The sequence below is a fragment of the Camponotus vicinus genome, unplaced genomic scaffold, assembly GCF_025532165.1.
Source record: "Camponotus vicinus isolate PSW18456_S1 unplaced genomic scaffold, iyCamVici1.0 SCAF_8, whole genome shotgun sequence".
NCBI classification, from domain to species: domain Eukaryota; kingdom Metazoa; phylum Arthropoda; class Insecta; order Hymenoptera; family Formicidae; genus Camponotus; species Camponotus vicinus.
In genome coordinates, this window is record NW_028141980.1 from 3,287,852 (window position 1) to 3,302,116 (window position 14,265).

The 14,265-nt window shown below is 38.6% G+C and overlaps 1 protein-coding gene and 1 long non-coding RNA gene across 4 annotated transcripts in view; both read right to left on the minus strand.

Annotated features, from left to right (window-relative positions):
• The window catches only part of LOC145975617 (2-oxoadipate dehydrogenase complex component E1), a 330,754-nt gene that overhangs the window by 243,956 nt on the left and 72,533 nt on the right, over window positions 1–14,265 (minus strand). The window lies entirely within an intron of this gene.
• LOC145975622 (uncharacterized) lies at window positions 1,836–7,888 on the minus strand. Its single transcript, XR_014440023.1, has 2 exons — window positions 3,128–7,888; window positions 1,836–2,469 (listed from the first exon to the last, which is right to left on the minus strand). It is a non-coding gene; the product is annotated as an uncharacterized LOC145975622 (long non-coding RNA).

Genomic DNA, 14,265 nt, shown 5'->3' on the forward strand with positions numbered 1-14,265 from the left:
CGTCACAAAGAGTTCAACAGTGCGCGAGTATAGTTAAAGTTAAAAATTTAAAAATGGATCATGTAAATGTATATAGAGCGTGGAAGAGAAAATTATTTGTATATAGAGCGTGGAAGAGACATACTGTGTATTGTTTTTCTAAACATGATCTTCCTGTGGAATGTAAGTATCGTTTTTGCGAATATTTTGTAAGAAATTGTGTGTTTTTATACTAATTATATTTTTTGTGTAGTTCCAGGATGAAATGGAAATTCCCGGTTTAAACATACAACACCGGCGATGGGTGCGGGCGGTGCGACGGCAAGCGCGGGAGGATTTCTCCGACATGTGGGGTGACATCCGGAGAGTCGCCAGGTCGAAGATATTTTTGACCTGCGGCGGCTGTTTGGAGAAGAGTCCTACATAGAAATTGTCGAAGAAAATTGAAATGAAGAAGAAGAGGAAGAGGAGGAGTGGGAGGACTTAGTACCTAATGGAGACTAATGTACATATTTCTTTTTTACAAATCTTACTATAACTGCACTTGTATTAACGCATTTTTCCTCTTTTTCTGTTCCAGAAGCGGCCTCCCCCTTACAGACCGGCGCACCGTCCGCATGAATATATATTTTTTAAATTTTTATATTTTTAATCACAATTTTTAATTTTTAAATTTTATAATTTTATATTTTATTACTATATTATTACTAAATTACTATATTACTATTACTATATTATTATATTAATTATAAGCATACACACACACACACACACACACACAAACAAATGTATAATAAAACACACATTTTAATAAATTTATATTTTCAATTGTAAAAAAAATGTATTTACGCGCCTTTCTCTTGCGCTCCCATCCTTTGCATTATCTCGCGCTAATTAAAGTAAATTTCCCTCCAATCTACAATAGTTTCTAATGTTTCCAACACTATTTCCACAATAATAAATTTTACATTGTATTATTATTATTATTATATTATTATATATTTTTATTTTATTTTATTTTATATTAAGTACACGCATACACATACACATAAATGTATTTACACACATTTTAAATAAATTTATATTTTTAATTGTAAAAAAATGTATTTATTTACGCGCCTCTCCTTGGGCTATTCTTTTCCCATCCTTTGCGTTATCATTAGCACGCGTCGTTCTCTCTCTCTCTCTCTCTCTCTCTCTCTCTCTCGTACGCAGTCTCTTCGAGTTATCGTTCTCTTTCGTACGCGTTGTCTTGCACTATTATCCTTCTCCCTCGCACGCGTTGTCTTGCGCTATGGTTCTCTCTCTCTTTCTCTCTCTCTCTCTCTCTCTCTCTCTCTCTCTTTCGCACGCGGTCGCTATCACTCACTTACCTTTGCGTCGTCCTTCTCCCACCTCTGCGTCATCTTACTTACACCGCCCTTGTCTCACGTTGACACTATCCTTGTCGCACTGTCCTCTTCACACACCTTTGCACTGGCATTTTCCCACACTTAGCGCTATCCTTTTCCAACACCTAGCGCTATCCTTTTCCCACACCTAGCGCTATCCTCACATCTTCGCACCGGACGGATCGCGGTTCCCTCTCCTCCTCGCGGACCCCCTCGTCCACCAGAGGGATCGCGGTTCCCCCTTCCCCGTGTGTGACGTCACCCCCCGCGCGCCGGATCCCCTCGCACTTCACCACCCCTGAGAGGACCTGAGTTAGAACCCGCCTATACAGGGTGATGAAAAACTAAGTGCCATAAATTTGTGTGATGAAAGAAGAGACGAATACAAGCATTTTAAGTATAGGAACCATGGGTCGGCGACGTTTCATTACGGCGTGACGGGTGTTCAATTGAATCGCCACAACATCTGCAATGCAATGATTTTATTCCGTCAATTTGATATGTTTACAATAAATGTTCAAAGTTACGATCGCCAACGTTCCGACAAAAGTCACAGCGATGGAGCAATGACTGTCGCGTTCTTCGGAATATTTCAGGCATGTGTCGGCCTCATGTCGTTAGATGTAAAAGCCTGAATTAACGTTTTGTAGTAAGAATGGTATTTTATGTGCATTTTTTTTAAATTCTTAGAATTGTTGCTCTAGGAATACCTAACTAATACCAGAATCGGATGAAAACTTATCTGTCTTGCGCAGGTTTCACACCATTGTATCGCTCATGTAGGTTATCAATACACGCCATGCTCTCTTCTCTTTGTTCATTATACGCAGACCATAGATGTTCTCTCGCTGAAACGAATATTGTAGGAACCATGCTGTCATTCTGGTATCAGTGGTTTACACTAGGCTCTCAGTCTAATGTTTTCATCGCTCTTTTATTTTAATATTTGTACAGAATACTTATGACAGATTAGACTCCATCAGAAATCGTTGATGTACTGCCCATTTTGAGCGAATGCCATAAAAATTATCGTCAAATCGCTGTAGTTTATTAAATTAGATATCCAAATAGACACCGTACGAAGTATAATACAGGGTGTCTGGAAAGATCAATCGAATAGGAGGTGAAAGAGGAGCATGAGTAGAACACATAATGTAAATAAATTTTTTTCGTATTCGCTATGGTTTAGAAAATACAGCGCTTTATAGGGGTGCATAAAAAGTGTTGAAACCCCTTAATATTTCGAAAAGTACGCATTTTCGAGAAAAATGTTTTATACTAAAATTGTAGGGTTTTAAGTGAAGCATTACACAGAAAAATTAGTATGACCTTGAATAGCGTTCTCAAGGTCACGTAAAGATAATCTAGAAATTTTTAATGGGTATCCTCCAGTTTTTATTACATATTATTGTAGCTTATCCCAAGGATTTTCCAAAACAGTATATTGAATATGTTTTTGTTAGGTACTTTTTGAGTTATGAGGCTTGAAAGTTACAGTACCGCCGGCATGACCTTGAGAACGCTATTCAAGATCATACTAATTTTTTTACGTAATGCTTCACTTAAAACCCTACAATTTTTATATAAAACATTTTTCTCGAAAATGCGTACTTTTCGAAATATAAGGGATTTCAACACTTTTTATGCACCCCTATAAAGCGCTGTATTTTCTAAACCATAGCGAATACGAAAAAAATTTATTTACATTATGTGTTCCACTCATGCTTCTCTTTCACCTCCTATTCGATTGACCTTACCTTTCCAGACACCTTTAACCTTTCCCTGTAGAAGGTGGATTGGACATGGTGGTTTCATGGTTTGCGCGATCATCCGACCTAACGTCACCAAATTTTTACTTGTAGAGCTATTTAAAAAATGTCGTTTATAAGAAGGAGGCGACTACTAGAGAAGATATAAGGTGGAAAGGATTAAAACTGTTTGTCGGAATATTCCAAGAAATGTATTATTAGATACCATTAGACACTTCCAGCGAAGAGTAGAATTATATATCCAACAAGAGGGAAATACATTCGAACATCTTATGTGATAAACAGACAAATGAGAGACAAGAGAAACTCATGTTAATCAAGCACCCCATCGTAAAAGACGAGAGGAACTCACGTTAATCAAGCATTCCACAAATGCACGAATAACCACGTGCGCAACACATACACACGCACATAAGGTCCGATCGTGCAACCTCCACGCGATACACTTTGGGTAATACTAATACCGCGATACTGTAATATTTAAGCCTCATAACTTGAAAAATATTTAATGGAAAATAACTTCATTATAATATTTTGAAAAGCCCTTGAAATAAGTTACAGGAATACGCATTGAGGATTTCCGTTTAAGAAAAGTGATTATCAGTCAATATCTCGAAAGTAGCGCCATCTGTAAACAAAGATATCGCTGTCTTATGTCTCCCTTCAAATCAAACAACTTTTGTCTGAAACGTTTTCCCGTAACTTTTATATTTTTCGAGATATTTGAGTGCATAAAATGAATTCATATTAATTTTTTCTTATTTGATTGAACTATTCAGAAATTATATAGCTACTTTTTTATACATATAAGTCTTTCTATATAAGCAATTTCTTCTTATAATATTTAAATTAGATACTTTTGAATCCTATCTGCATTAATGTATATGCTCTTAAATCATTAGTGTATGCAAGATAATTCATACAATATATGAACTTTCGCAAATAACTTGGTTCGTTGAAAAATAACAATAAATGATATATTGACATTCGTAACTCTAAATTATATATTAGTATATTTACTAAACTTTTATTAATTAAACAAATAATATATTTCATAAATATTTGCTATATAGGGTGTCTGATAACTTTTTGCACATCAAAAGGAAAGTCCTCTACTGTTTTGTGATCTTCGCAATAATTTGTAACGGCCGGTTTTTCGCGTACCGCGGAAACGCAATTATATGGATAGCCGTCGGATCCAGGTGGCGGAATCAATAATTCGGTAACGCGGAAATGTGTGTGCAATAAGTCTTTATTGTTTCCTGTGTGAATGTACAAATGTGTTGTGTATGCGTGTGTATATGTGCGTGTATAAATGTATATGTACAGATGCGTTGTGTGTGTGTGAATGTGTATGCGCGTGTATAAATGTATATGTACAGGTGTGTCGAGTGTGTGTGTGTATAAATGTATCAATTATTTCCGGGCGCGATGCACTCGCCCGTTTCCCGGTATCGGCGCGTTATCGCTTTCTTGCGACTCGTCGGGCGTGTTTTTGTCGCGGTTTTTATGCACGGTTCGTAGCGCTCAGCTGTTCGGCTTTAATTCGGTCGGCTTTAATCTTATTTGATATTCGGATCGTCTCTTAATAGTTCCCAGATGGATTGCGGGTTTTTGGAAGGCGTCGCGACGCTAGCGAGCGTCGGAGGCGGCCCTCGTTCCACCTCGTGAAGACGCGATGCCTGATAAGGATCTTGGTTCGGAGGCGATTTCACAGGCGCCGATATCGATCGGCGAAGGCAGCGTTCTCACTACCTTCTGGCCTTGTTATTCTCGCAAGGATTTCTCTGAGCTGCTTTGCTTGCCTTCTGACTAGCTTGGCGCTTGAGAGGATCGCAAGGATCTGCCGGTTGTGCCGTCGAGAGCCCGTTTTATACTCGGCTAATTACCCGCGCCGGCGTATGCGGTAATTACCCCCACCGAGCGGCGGTAAAAATCGGAGCGGTTCGGGTCCGCCCGGGGGAGTTCGGGGTGCTGAACGCGGGTTCTCAGCTGCCGGTAACGGCTCCCGACGGCAGTCTCTCAATAGTTGAGAGTCCCTGCCCGGTTGTTCTCTAAACGTTAAAAAATGGGCGCACTGCGCCTCTGTCATTGCCCGACCGATGTTCATCGGGCGGCAGCTTCCGGCCGGTGTTCGCCGGGAAACGATGCATTCGGGGGTACATCGTTACAAATTAGTGAGAAATTCTTATTATTTTTCAACGTGGTGGAACTAAATATGGTGGACACGAGTTTACACATATTCTGTGAAAATATCATGTAAAAATTCTTTAAGGAAGAAGAAACAGCAAAGATAAGACTAAGGAACAGCCGAATATAAAGAACAGAGATGCAAAAATATTATAAAAAAGGAAAAAGAAAAAAGGCAAATAAAATAATAAGATAAAAAATTAAGTCTCCTGAAATTCCGCCAGATGTGATGATAAAGAGGTCAGAGAGGATAGAGGAAGATTTTCAGGTGATTGCACTTGATAAATATATCTATCAATGCTCCAAAAGATAAGAGATAAGCAAATAGGCGAGATCTATGACTTGTCATATTCACGACCTTTTCTATTCTCTTTCAGGAATTAAATCGGTAAAATAGTATACTAATTGAAAATACTGATAAGATTGATAATTCAAAAAGTGATAAATGAGTAACAAGAGCGAACAGAAAGAAACAGGAGCAAGCATTGACAAGGAAAAGAAAGAAGAAGGTCAGAAGAAAAGCAGGACGATTTTAGAACATCCGACAAAGAATAGGGAGCGAAAGACCCGCAGAGGCTTTAATCAAAAGGAAAAGAGAAGAGAAGGATAAACTCGAAGCAGAAAAAGAATTTTTGAGAAACTTTGAAAAGGTAAAAAAAGTATTTAGATCACTAACAAGAAAGGAAACAACACCTAAGGAAGTAATAAGATTCAAAATAAAATCAAGAAGGAAGAGTAAAAGATGGCAGAAGAAGATATGAAGATAATTAAAGAATTCATGCGGAACAAAAAGGAGGAATTAAAAATAATAAGAGAACATGAATAGAGAAGGAGGGGAGAGTAATGGGAAGGAAGGATAAAGAAAGTGGAGGACAAGGTTGAAAGAACGGAAATATAGAATAAATGAAAATATTTAAAAGAAGATTAAAAAATTGGAAGTACTAGAATAAGCAAGAAAAAGATGAGAAAAGAAACAATATTATAATAAAAGAATGGGGGAAGAAAACTTTCATTGGAAACGGCGGTAGAAGAAATGTTAAGGGAAGGACTCAAGGCAGAGATGACGATGGAAAAGGCTTTCTGGACTAAAAGATGAAATATGATAACAACGAAACTTAAAAATAAGGATCAAAAAGAAAAAGTAATGGATAAAATGAAAAATCTGAAAGGCAAAAACATTTTTATAGATAATGACAGCATGAAAAGATAGACAGATACAGAAGGAAATACGCATGATTGTAGAAGTGGAAAAGCGAAAAGAAGCTAAAGTGAAGATCGGCTACAGAAAACTATAAGTCAATGATAAAAATTTCGTTTGGAAAGCAGAAGAAGGTCTAAAGGAACAAAATTTTTGAAACAGGCAGAGCTCTATAGGCAGGGTTCGTAATTAGCGAGTCAATAGAGATTAAAGCTGCCTATACAATTTCTGGAGATCCGTGAGCGCGGTCTACGAGGAAGGCGGAGTAATATAGCAAAACTAAAGAAGATGCAAAAGCAGCAAATAAGTAAGAAGAAAGTAAAATCTTAGATGTAAAAAAAATTAAAATAAGTTTTTGGAATGTTGTACTAGAATGTTGGACTAGATAATAAGGATATGCAATTCTGGGAGTATATGAAGGAATTCGACATAATCGGAATGACAGAAACTTAGATAGAAAGGAAACGTTGGGAAAGGCTAAAAAATTATCTATTGGAAGATTTTAAATGGAAGTGTCAGAGAGAGAAAAATACGTTGGGAAAGGCTAAAAAATTATCTATTGGAAGATTTTAAATGGAAGTGTCAGAGAGAGAAAAATAAGGCAGAGCAATGGGAGGAATTATCACACGAATAAGGAAGGGTATTAAGGAAGAAAAGAGAAGCGAAAACAAGAGAATAACAGAAGGAGTACAAATAAAGAAGATAGGAAATATTAGAAAAAGATATTTGGAAAATCGTAACAGCATATAATAAGAAGGGAGTATCAGAAATTATGAAAGATATCAAAGATTTAATAATGAAAGATAACCAACAAAATCTTTTAATAGGAGTGGACTTTAATGCTAAAATAGGACAGGAACGAACAATTATTTGGGGAGACGACAGAGACGAAATAGGAAGAAAGCGGGAAAAGATAGAGATAGGATGTGTGGGAGGATCGGGCTGGATCAGGAATCCATTCGTGTCAATCGCTCTCAAATCGTGAAAGAGCTGTGGCTAGTCTCCAGTAAAGATAGGGATGTATGTGGGAGGAGGTCAAACGTGTATATAAATATAGAAAGCAAGAGATTGTTAGAAGAAGTAGAGAAAAGAGGTTGGGACATATTTAACGGGAATATAGAAAGAGACGAGGAGAGAGAATTAATTTATATAGGTGCTCATCGGTAATTGGAAATACAAAGGAATAAGATCGATAGTTTAGTAGAAGAAAAAACGGAATCGGATCATTTACCAATCTGTGTTTACATACAAACAGAAAACTTAAGGCTTCTCTTGAAAAAGGAAGAAGATTTTAAAGATAGAAACTTCAAACAACAGATATGGACAGAGTAAGGAATTAAGAATTTTAAAGAAATTTTAAAAACTCGAAAACTCGAAAGAACAGGTTTAGAAGAATCATGGAAGGAATTAAAGAAAGGGATAAAATTGGCAACACTAGACAAAGAAGTAATTATGAAAAAAGGTGCTAGGAGAGAAGAAATAGTAGAACAAAGAATGTAGACTCAAGAAAAAAGAATTAAAAAGATTTCTCAAAAAAGCAAAAAAGAATAATAACTTATTGGAAGAATATAGGATGAAAAGAAGGTAACAGCGAACATTATGTGAAAATAGAAAAGAAGAATTTAGAAAAGAAGAAGAAAAAAAATTAGAAAAATCAAAATGGAGGCAGAAGCATGGAAATATATAAATATGAAGAGAAGGAAAGAAGTTAACATTTCTAAGCGTATATTACAGGGGAGAAACGGAGACAGCACTTCATGAGACTTTTTTAAGGAACCGAAGACAGAAGAGTGACACCAGAAAAAAGAGAATTTATCGGATAGGGATAGAGGAAGTCGATCATTTTAAATATTTAGATTATACGTTACAAAGAAATAATTGAACAGAAAGACATAAAGAAACGGTTAAAAAAGTTATGTACGCCATGAAGCAGGTATGGGCAATAGAGCAAAAAAAATCGTAGGAGATTTTAGGAGAAAGATCTGGGTGTTTAATCACTTAGTAAAGAGTATTTTAATATATGAAGCAGAGATCTGAAGATAGAAGGAATATGAAATTATGGAGAAATGCCAGGATAAATTTATAAAATGGCCGCTAAGATTAGATTAGAATATCCAAGCTAAATTATTAGGGAAGAAACAAAAAAACAATTTTTCAGAATAGAGACAGGTAAAAGAGCTATTAGTTTTGAAGAAAAAATTAGGGAGAAATCAAACAATAATATATTGAAAGAATGTGTGTTTTAGAGAAATAGAAAAAAATTGAGAAGCTCAAAATAGGTGGAAGATATGTATTTTCGAAGAAATGGAATATTCGGGACAGAAATTAAAAGATTAAGAGAGGAAGGTTTCGAAGTAGTACAGAAGCTAAACGAAAGAGATGTAGAGAATCAGAAACAGGCCCAACAGAATAAAATTCAGATATATAAAAAATAGAGAGTTATACACGATAGAAATACCAGAATATTTAAGAAAACAAGGTCAGAAAGATTTTCAAAAGATCATAGCAAGATTTAGATGTGGAACGAAGAACTTCGGAAAAAATTTTGGCGTGAACAAGAGAAGAAATTGTGTAGAATATGTCAGAAGGAAGTAAAAATATTAGAGCATTTATATATATATAGCAATAAATTGTACAGAAGACACGAGAAATAATAAAAGAATGAATCAAATTTTAGGAGAAAAGGGAATCAGTTGGATGAAGAAAATTCTAAGATTTAAGAAAAGAGAATAAAGCCAAAGAAATTGTCAAAGACAATTTAGAAGTAATTAAAATTATTAGGATAAGAAACAACATTGTATAAGTTAAGTATATTTTTATGTAAAACATTATAATGTCTGTGTAATATACATGTATATTCTATGTAAAACCCCATTCAATGCTGAAAAGCAAGAAATAAATCTATCTACCTATTATTTTTCAACGAACTAACTTATTCATAAAGATATATGTATTATATGAATTACTATATGCAACAATAATAAGAGCATGAACGCTGTCCAATAAATACAAAGCAATACAATAATATAACATTAATATTATAATGTCTCATTTAACATGTGTAACTGTTACGTATAAGGCATGTTACATTGCAATTATATTGCTCAATGGGAAATTATAACATTGATGTTTTGTTAATGTTGCTTCGTATTTATAATTTATTTATAATATTAAACTGTCATATCAAATGCCACAGAACCGGTCTAGGACCGTTACATAAACCATTATAGAATTGCTACACTTTTTAATAAATATTCACAAACATGTGCGTAGTAGTAGTAGTAGTAGTAGTAGTAGTAGTAGTAGTAGTAGTAAGAAGAACGACTGGGACTAGATCAGTCCCTGATGTCACCTAGATCTAAAAGATCTTCTGTAACCCCGTGGTTGTCTGAGGTTATATGTGGCGATCCAATTTGGCCCTTACAAGAAGGTTATATAGATCGCCCACCCTCACGTTTTGTAATGCACTGGGTTCAGCGAACATGTGACCCCAAAGTATGTATCTCCTGAGAGCAAGTGCGGGACAGTAACACAGAATGTGAATGCTGTCCTCCTTTTCTTCACCGCATAGCCGGCAGTCTTTTCGCTCGGCCAAGCCGAGATTGAATAAGTGGGCCCTGAGGGCCACATGGCCCGTGAGCAGGCCAATGGAGATATTGAGCTTCTTTCTGCTCATGGTTAGGAGTTCATCCGTCCTTTTAGAAAGGGGTCGGTTCAACAATAACTTGGCTTGACGACAGCCCTGAACCTGGCCCCACGAAACCAGATGTTCCCGTTTTAAGAACTCCTTGATGAGTCTTTTACCTATGGTAAAGGGGACGCCGACGACCTGTCTAGCCGAGACCTCGAGGGTGCCTAGCTTTGCCAGGCCGTCCGCTACTTCATTGCCATGAATTCCTTGATGACCGGGAACCCAGGCTAAGGTGATCCTATTGGATTCGCCTAGTCTGTTGAGCGCTAACATGCAGTCCCAAACCACCGAGGACTCAGTGGTGGTCTTGGCTAGAGCGTTAATGGCTGCCCTACTATCGGAGCAGATGAGTATATTTCTATTGATCTTTAACTAAGGTTAAGGTATTTGCACACTCAAGGATTGCTAGAACCTCAACTTGAAAAACCGTGGCCAGTACCCCTAGGGAGTAAGATTCCCTGTGGTTAGTCCTTGAGCCGTAGACTCCAGCTCCAAATCGTCCTTCCGCCCCCGAGCCATCCGTGTACCAGATGTCCCAGTTTGGCTGGCAGATCTGTTCTGGTTTACTCCAAGAAGGACCTTTCCCTAGAAGGTATCTGGGTTTTGAAGAACTTAAAGACCTGGGATTTCCTAGGTATTCTATCCTGCAGCAGAGAGAATGGGTATTCATGGAGGAACGATAGCCTGGTATGACCAAGATGCTGTCCTCTCCACTCACCCTGACACTTTAATCTGTAGGCAGAAAGTTTGGCTGTGCTGATAATAAAGCGGTCCAGGGGTGGAAGACAGGGTGCAATCTCAAGCGCCTCTGTAGGGGTGATTCTTATGGCCCCCATCGCCGCCCTGAGGTAACAACCCTGAAGGCTTCTGAGTAGGTTCCTGGCCCCCACATTCTCCACCCTGGGCCACCAGACCACCGCAGCAATGTGAGACGGGGCAGTAGAATGGCTTTGTAGATCCAGAGGGCAATATTGGGTTTAATGTCCCACGTTTTACCTACAGCCCTTCTACATGCCCACATGGAGGTGTAAAAACATGTGCGTAACATTTTTAAAACTGTTAAAAGTATAGTTAACCACGCATGCCACTAATGCGCCGCTATGCGGCAGAAGCGGAAATCGTATGTTTGTCCGCGAATAACCAAGGAGACCAACACGTTTTTTAATCAAATATTTTCTGTTTCGAACTTTACATTAGAATATCTCCTTTTATAGAATACGTAGGACAAAAATGAAGATACTTTTCTTATTACTTTTCTTATATAAATGAAACTCAAACTATCTATTAAGTTTATTAAAAACTCAATCGGTTCAGCCGTTATTGAGATCCGATAATTTTATAAAGTCTTAACTATTTAACTCATGTTAAGATACACGAGGTGCCTCGCTATTGCTGTGCGCGATTGCTGCGCATATACTTGACGCGAAACTACTATGTCTCTTGATTCGAAGCTTCCTAACTTTATAATAATGTATCTCCTCTCCTCCCAAAGAGGCTCATTGATAAGTATGATCAAGCTACCATATTTTCTAGAACTCCATTCCCTCGATCAATTCAAATAATTCTTCCAATTTTCTCCGAACCGTCACTTAATTCTCAAGCTTATTTATATCAAATACAAATACAATGAATGAAGACTTTAAGTGTAAATACAAACATACTGTGGGAATATTTGGCGATCTAGAACTATCCCAAAAAGATACGATACATAGGAAAATTCGTTAATAGAACGTTAATAGACACTTTCAATTATAACACATAAATTTATTGGCGAGCAATATTAATCATAGCGCATAGTATGTATAGTTTACAGAAACGGAGTGCGGTGGGTACAAAGAAACTACAGGTGCAGTTCCGAAAAGTTATCTCCAATTGTTCTGAAATTTTATATACTAATACGAATTGGCGACAAGGACTGCTTTTACAGTAATAATGTAATAATAATAATAATATCTTTATTGTTCCCCTCAGGGTTACAATCTATTACAAAAAATCTTAAATCTACTTTTATCCTAAACTTAACCTATACTTATTAACTACTTGCGGGATCGCGAATCTCTTCGCTCCCCCTCCCTCCTTTACACACACACACGCCCTCGACTTCCGCTTCCTCTTGCTTTTCATTCAACCTCTCAACTCCGTCGTCCCTCCTTCTATCCTCTCTCTCTCTCTCTCTCTCTCTCTCTCTCTCTCTCTCTCTCTCTCTCTCTCTCTCTCACTCTCACTCTTCCTCTGCCTCTCTTCTCCCTCCTCTATCTTTTCTTACTTCTCTTTCTTTCTCTATCTCTCTCATCCACCATTCTCCCTCCCCTCCTCCCCCAATATCCACCCTGCCATTTCCTGCCAGCTTTCCCCCCCCCCCCAGTCCTCCACACTCTACACCCCTCCCATACGTGTTCCCAAGTCTCCGTCTCCCCTTCACATAACCTACACATCCTTTTATCTTCCTCTTCCCAATAATTACTCTCCCCTATCTCATTCCCCAATCTAAACCTCAATACCCTCCTCCACCTGCTCTCTCCCCATCCCCTCTTTAAATATTCTGGTATTCCTTCTTCCTTTATCATCTTATACCATCTGTTATATCTTGAGACTCTTATCCTTCCTTCTCTCTCCAACCTTTGCTCCTCTTTGTCCCTCTTAATCAATTCTTCAAACCATTCATCCCCTTCCTCTCTCTTTTCCTCTCTACCTCTTTAATCCCCCATCCCCTGCTTTCAAAGAACCTCTTTCTCTCCTCCTCCCACTCTGATCCTACCTTTCCCTCCCTCGCCCCCTTCCTCAATTCTTCCCAGCATAGTCTCGTCAACTCACTACCTTTCCCTTCCTTCAGCCTTTCCTCAAATCCCCAAGCTCTCTTTCCCGCTCTCTCTCTTAACTTTCCCCTCTTAATTTCTTCCCTTATCAAATATCCTGGCGTTCTTCTCTCTAGGCTCAGTACCCACCTCATATATCTATCCTCCAGTCTCTCTATTCCTTCCCTTTCTTTCCAACTCCATATCTCAACTCCATAGCTCAATATTGTCCATATTAGCCTGTCAAACAGCCATAGCCTTCTACTCCAATCCTTGCCAAACTTTCTCCTCCCTATTCCCCATACTTCTCCCATTACCGCCACCGCCCTCTTAATCCTTTCCCTAATATGCGCTTCTTGTCCTCCATTCCTCTGCAACGTATATCCCAGGTACCTAAAATCCCTTGCCTCCAGAGAAAGATAGGGATGTATGTGGGAGGAGGTCGGACGTGTCTTTACGCCCATTTGATCAACGAGCGACAGAATCCATCCGTGGCAATTGACGCATATCCTGTGGAGAGAGCATTCACACATTTTTCAGCCTAACGAATAATTGCTAGAAAACAATATTCGCAGACTAGAAAAATATGTGAGGCGCAAATGGCTGGATCGGGAATCGAACCCGAGTCTTTCGCTTTCCGGGCAACTGCTCTAGACCACTGAGCTATCCAGACCTCACACCTGATGCTGCTTTTTAACACAGTGATATGCGATAGAGCGATGTTGGTATCTCACTCGATGGATGCAATGCCGATTGCCACGGAGAATCCCTGAAAGGTCGCTCGCTGACCAAATAAGTGCCGGTGGAGGTATTCGCGTGCATGCTGGCTTCCGACTGGCCTTCCGTATGAAACGGCACCGACGAGCACAACGCCGTAGAGTGACCACATCCCCCAAGATCCCTCTAGTATATACTAAAATCCCCACTGTACCAAATAGCAGTGGCGGATGGACCCTAAGATAGGGCCGGGGCAGGCCTTCAGAGATTGGAGTAGAAGGCTCCATCCTTTTTCCTCTCCACCTCCACTCTCTCTTCTTCATTCTACCTCCTCCCTTCTTAAACCTCATTACCTTCGTCTTACCTACATTCAACTCTAAACCTTTCCTCTCTATATATTCCTCCAATCTACCAATCATGCTCCTCATTTCATCTTCCTCCTCCGCCAATAGCACTATATCATCCGCATAAGCTAAGGTATATATCCTTTCTCCCCCATTCATCTTGATCCCTCCCCACTTCACCTTTCCCATCT